Source organism: Phyllostomus hastatus, unplaced genomic scaffold (genome assembly GCF_019186645.2).
Source record: "Phyllostomus hastatus isolate PE091 unplaced genomic scaffold, TTU_PhHast_1.1 phas_scaffold_182, whole genome shotgun sequence".
Lineage (NCBI taxonomy): Eukaryota > Metazoa > Chordata > Mammalia > Chiroptera > Phyllostomidae > Phyllostomus > Phyllostomus hastatus.
This window is the reverse complement of record NW_025334013.1, coordinates 20,859,896-20,865,895: the sequence shown is the minus strand read 5'-3', so window position 1 is coordinate 20,865,895 and position 6,000 is coordinate 20,859,896.

Below are 6,000 nucleotides of genomic sequence, written 5' to 3'. Positions count from 1 at the left end.
AAGAGAATCACAGCACAGGGCCTTAGGATTTGGAGTGAAGCCATGCTATTTGTGGCAACGGCTATTCTCTTCCTCCTGAGCCCTGCTCCATGGTCTGGGGGGACCGGCTGGGCACTCGTAGCGGTTAGATTTCATCAGGTCCCTTCCGTCACAGAGAAAGCAGCCATTTGTCCTCCCTGGAAAAGACATTCATTCATTCAAGATATGGATTGTTTCCATGGATGCCAAGACTAAAATATTCACAAAGAAATTTTAAGCAGAAAAAAAAAACAATTATAAAGCCAAACATTTCCCCCATTCCCTATTATTCTAAATCTGATGATATGTTCACGTTGAGAAGCATGGTGGCTAAGAGGGTAGACTCCAGAGCCAGAAAGCCTGGGTAGGAATTCTAACCCCATCATTTAAGTATCTTATGACCTTGGTTAAATTATTTAACCTCTCTATTTCAGTTCTTTACTGGGGACTGTGAGCATTAAATGAATACATATGATAGTGCCTTGCCTGTAATAAGTGCTATTCGTATTAGCTAGTTTCATTTTCACTTAGTATCATGATCATCATCATTCTATTGTTTATCAACTTACTAAATGCCTTGTTCATCATGGGGTGTTCCACACAACACTGCCTCTCATCAAGTAGGCAATGGGCCAAGACCCACGGAATCATCCCACAGCAGCTGGCCTTACAGAATAGTCACATGGCTTACAAATGGTTTACAATTCTCAACACCCACAAGAGAAATACTTCCACCAGGCCACATAATGAGTCCATTGACTAGAAATTTTCTGGCCAGTGTGGGTGGGTCGTCCACTGAACCAATAGCCTAAAAGGGGCAACAGTGTTAGGTGGAGTGATTGATCCTGATCACCAAGGAACACAGTTGACTGTTGCACAGTGGGGATGGGAAGAGGATGCCTGGGACCTAAAGGACTGTCCGGGGCTACTTCTAGTACTACCGTATTTAGGAGTAAAAGTTCTAAAAGGCGAAACCATTGAGGGCTCAAATCTTTTAGGAATAAAGATTTGGGTCCCCACACCAGATAAAAAACCTCATCCATATGAGGTACTAGCTAGGAGACAAGGAACTTAGAATGGGTAGTGAAGAAAGTTATGAATATAAATAGTTCATGAAAACTTGAGAAATGAGGACTACATTAGCATTCCAGTTTTTGCTGTACTGTGTATATGTTTTATAGCCATTAACCTGTTTTTTCCCCACCTCCCACATTTTCCCTAGAATTATAAGGTGTGTTATTATTGGTAACTTTTTTTAAAAGGGATTTGATTTATTTTTAGAAAGATGAGAAGGGAGAGAGAAAGAGAGGGAGAGAAACATCGATGTACAGGAGATACATCGGTTGGTTGCCTCTAGCACGCCCCCAACCAGGGACCTGGCCTGCAACCCAGGCACGTGCCCTGACTGGGAATCGAGCTGATGAATTTTCAGTTCGCAGGCCAGTACTCATTCCACGGAGCCACACCAGCCAAGGCTATTGTTGGTAACTTGATAATGTAGTTCTTTGGCTACAGCTGTTGAGGCAAAATTGTGAATCAGCCAGAATGGACATCACTCATAGGTGGATTCATGACTAATAGGATTTTTAGTCTCTCCTCCTAGGGAAGGGAGTGGATCCCTGAAAAGCCAAAGGATAAATTGATGTAGATATGATGAATTTGCTGTCAGCATCCATTCTACTCTCTTTCTCATACTGCCAAGGCTGCAAAGTTAAACACTACATTTCCCAGACTCCCTTGCAGTTAATATTCTGCATAAAAATTAGTGTCTATAAATTGCATCCATTTATATAAGAATTGGGAGGAGAAAGTGAGATCAAAGCCATTTCCCTCCCAGCAGTAGTCCAATGTCCAATCACTAGCTTCATGCTGTTTAAAAGCAGTAGTGATAGTAGCAGAGATGGCTTTCTGACCCTTAGATTGCAGCTACAATGCTGTATTTTTTTAATTGATTTTGAGAGAGAGACATCAGTTTGTTGCTCTACCAATCCATGAACTCATTGGTTGCCCCCTGCATGTGCCCTGACTGGGAATTGAACCTGCAACCCTGTTGCACCAGGACGATGCTCCAACCAGCTGAGCCACCTGGGCAGGGCATGCTGTGTGTAGTTTTTAACCGTCCCATTTTTTTTTATTGAGATATAACTCACATAGCATAAAATTCATCATTTAAAAATATATAACTCAGTAGATTTTAAATATATTCACAAAGTTGTGCAACTCTCACCACTAATTCCACAACATTTGCATTACCTGCAAAGAAATGTATTAGCAGTCAGTCTCAATTCCCTCCTCCCCCCAGCTCCTGCAACCATCAATCTAATTTCCATCCCCATGCATTTGCCTATTCTGGACCTTTTATATGCGTGGAATCACACAGTGTGTAGCTTTTCGTGTCTGACTTCTTTCACTTAGCATAAAGTTTTCAAGATCCATCCTTACTGTGGCATGTAACAATGCTCCACTCCATTTTATGGCTGAATAACATTCCATTGTGTATTGTATGCCTATACCACATTTTGTTTACATAATCACTAGTTGATGGACATTTAGGTTATTTCTACTTTTTGGTTATTGTGAATAATGCCATATGAATATTGGTATACAAATATCTGTTCAAGTTCCTGCTTTCAGTTATTTTGGGTATATATCCAAAAATAGAATTGCTGGATTATATAGAAATTCTGTGTTTAATTTTTTGGAGGACCACCATCCTTTTCCACAAAGGTTATACCATTTTACTCACCAGCAATACACAAGAGTTCCATTTTCTCCAAATCCTTGCCAACACTTGTTATGGCCTGTCTTTATCGTTATAGCCATCCCAGTGGGCATGAAATGGTATTTCATTGTGGTTTCGATTTGCATTCCCCTAACGACTAGCGATGTTGAGCATCTTCTCATATACTCCTTGGCTATTTGTATGTCTTCTTTGAAGAAATATCCATTCAAGTGCTTTGCTCATTTTTAAATTAGTCTATTTGTCTTTTTTATGATTGAGCGATAAGACTTCTTTATATATTCTGGTTACGAGTTGCGTAAGAGGTATGTGGTTTGCAAACACGTTCTCCCATTCTGCGAGCCATCTCTTCACTTGCTGTTCTTCAGTGCCGGAATTCCAGTAGCAGCCTCCTGACTCACGATGGTGTCAGAGTTAGCGGCTACTCCATGGTCTTGTTCTGACAGTCTTTCTTAGAGGCTTATTCTAGAGCCCCTCCTTTAGGCCTTTCAATTGTTTTTTTAAACACCCGATTCCTTGTATTAAATCCTTTTCTGCTTAAAAATAGAGTGTTTTCTCTTCCCTGCGACTGACCTCTGACTCAGAAATAGCACAACTTGAAACCTTCAAGCTGGGATATGACATGTCATTTTGCTAGAGCTGACGTGCAGCCAAACAATAATAACAATAAATCCCTGGAAAGTCAGATTTGGAAGCACCTTTGAAGACCAACTGGTCCAACTCCTTCATTTGTGAAATGAGGGGAGGAAATTGAGACACGGCTAGGAAGACCAAAAAAAAAAAATCACGAAGCTGAGTGCATGCTACTCCCTGAGCCTCCTCCCAAGGCCAGGGGACATGAACTGATGTTCAGGAAATCGCTGTGATCTAGAGCATGTAAATCCAAGGAGGCCACCCTGCCAGCCTCACTGCAACTGATTGGACACAGAGTTTGGGCCCGAGCCAAATGCTGCTGTGAACAACCTAGATGTGATGGAGGCCAACCGCCAGGGTGAGACTGTCTGGTACAGGAGACGTGAGTGCTAGGCGCACACTCAGGGCATGTCAACAGAATGTCACCGGATCACTGTTCCGGTTCTCCGGGGACCTGCTTGGGCAGCTGAGATGGCTTCCCCTGATAATCTCCCTTCCTCTGTGTCCCTCTCGTAGCCCCCATTACCAAAAGTCATCTGAACATAGCTGCTTTGGAGGTGCTGCTTAACCTGACCTCTGTGGCCTGCCTTTGTGAGTAGCTTGGGATAGAATTCCATATCTGGATACTGCTTTGCCATTCCTTAGGCACCCGCCTTGGAAGAAATCCACCCATTGCTCACTGTATAAAGACAGCTGCCCTCTTCGGGCTCTGTGCAGGGGCACAGAAACTGACCCCCAGAGGCAGGCCCAGGCCGTGGAGATGGGGGACCACCAACATGGAAAAGTGGCACTTGAAACCACAGATGTGAATGAAAGGAAAAATGGCTTCCTCTTCGCATAAACCTTTAACCAAAGAGTGCCAGGAGAGGAGCAACCAGAAAAGGGAGCGGGGGAAGCAGGAATAAACAAAAAACTGGAAGCCAAATGAGGTGAGAATTCAGGAAGGAAAGCATGATTATGACACCAGAATGGGGACAGCACCCAGAGCTGGCCTGCCTAAGGCCAGCCAGTAGCATGTGGGTTCTTGACTTTGCATAAGATTTCACAATGGGTCCAGGTGACTTTGAGAGTATGTTTATTAAAGCTGGGGACAGTGACACAAGGAAGGGCTTAGGACAGAAGAAGCAACAGGAGAGAGCCCAGGCGGGGCTGCTGTGGCTCTCTGGGAAAGTTGTGGGAAAGAAGTGAACCAAGGTGGGGCTGTTGTCAGCTCACTGGAGAGTCAGAGAAAAGGTTAACCTGGAACACACTGCCACTGCCCATTGCTCCCCTGGTTGCAAGTCTCATGGGGGCCTCTTAGCGTTTAGGAGATGCACACCTGTGGGGAAGAAGAGCGGGAAGGGAAAGGTGTGGGCCTGCTCCCCGAAGAGAGAGCTGCCCTGAGTCCTTCGTCTTGAGGGTTTTAAAGGCTGGGGGCTTAGAGGAGGTCTTAGGGGGATCTCAACAGAATAGTCATCAGCTTTTCCAGGTGTGCCCTTTCAGGGTCATGGTCTCCACTGATTGGTCAGTGCCAGGGCAGGGAGTCTAAACCACAAGACCAGCAAAATGCCAGGAGAGGAAAGGCCACGCCAGTTTTGCCCATTGCTAGGCACCTGGCACTTCCTGCCCAGGTGACTTTCTGTATGTGGCTGTAAATAGCTCTGCCAGTTCGTTCAGCAGTCTCAGTTTCCCCATCCCACTTGCATATGAGTTTTCCTAGCTTCTTACTAACCTGCCCCAGTTAGCTGGCACATGAGATGGGCCCAAGCGGCCGAGGGCTGCATTTGCCACGTGGGACATAATTGGAGAGCACAACTTCAGCAACAGAAAACAGATGGCAGCGAAACGGAATCCATCTAGTTGGGATGTGAGTGAAAGGTGTGGAGGTAGAGATGGTAGTTAACTCTCTTCTAAGAAGGGGAAGAGATTTGTTTTCTTCAGCAGAAGAGACTTAATTTAAGCCTGTTTGGAAGCTCAGGAGAAAATAGAGTAGAGAAGGGGAGAGTGACAATAAAAAAGTGGGGAAGGGACTTGACGGTGCTTTCTCTCTATAAGAAGATAGATGGATGGGATCGAGGGGACAGCAGAGGGGACAGCAGTGGACACAAGAAGGGGCCCCTTCCCTCTCAGCTTGGAGGGAGAGGGAGATGGCCGTGAGTTTTGGTGTTCTTCCCAAAAGGGGACAGTCTTTACCACGAGGAGATAGAAAATGCGTAGAACAAAACAGATGGTTGGTAAATACCAATCATTCCCTCTCCTCCCCTCCCCTCCCCTCCCTGGTGGTGCAGATTCAGTCCTCTGAAGCCGCTTGCCATGTCACTCTTGGATGTCACAAGGCGACAGCTAGAGAAATTAAAGACAATCCCAAGCTCTTCTGGAATCCAGGGAGTAGCGGCTGCTTTGTCCTGAGGTTCCTAAGCGAAGAAGATGTATGCGTGGATCTTCCACGCGTGGACAGAGACGGCCTGGTACTGAAACCAAGAAGGGGAAAGCAGAACTGAGAAGTGGAGGGGGTCAGAGACAGAAACTCCACCTGAACACGCCGGATGACGTGCTCTGAATGCTGAGAGCTAACTGCCTGCAACACCCAAACTTGCCTGTCATCCAACAAACCCCTCCCTGATACCCAA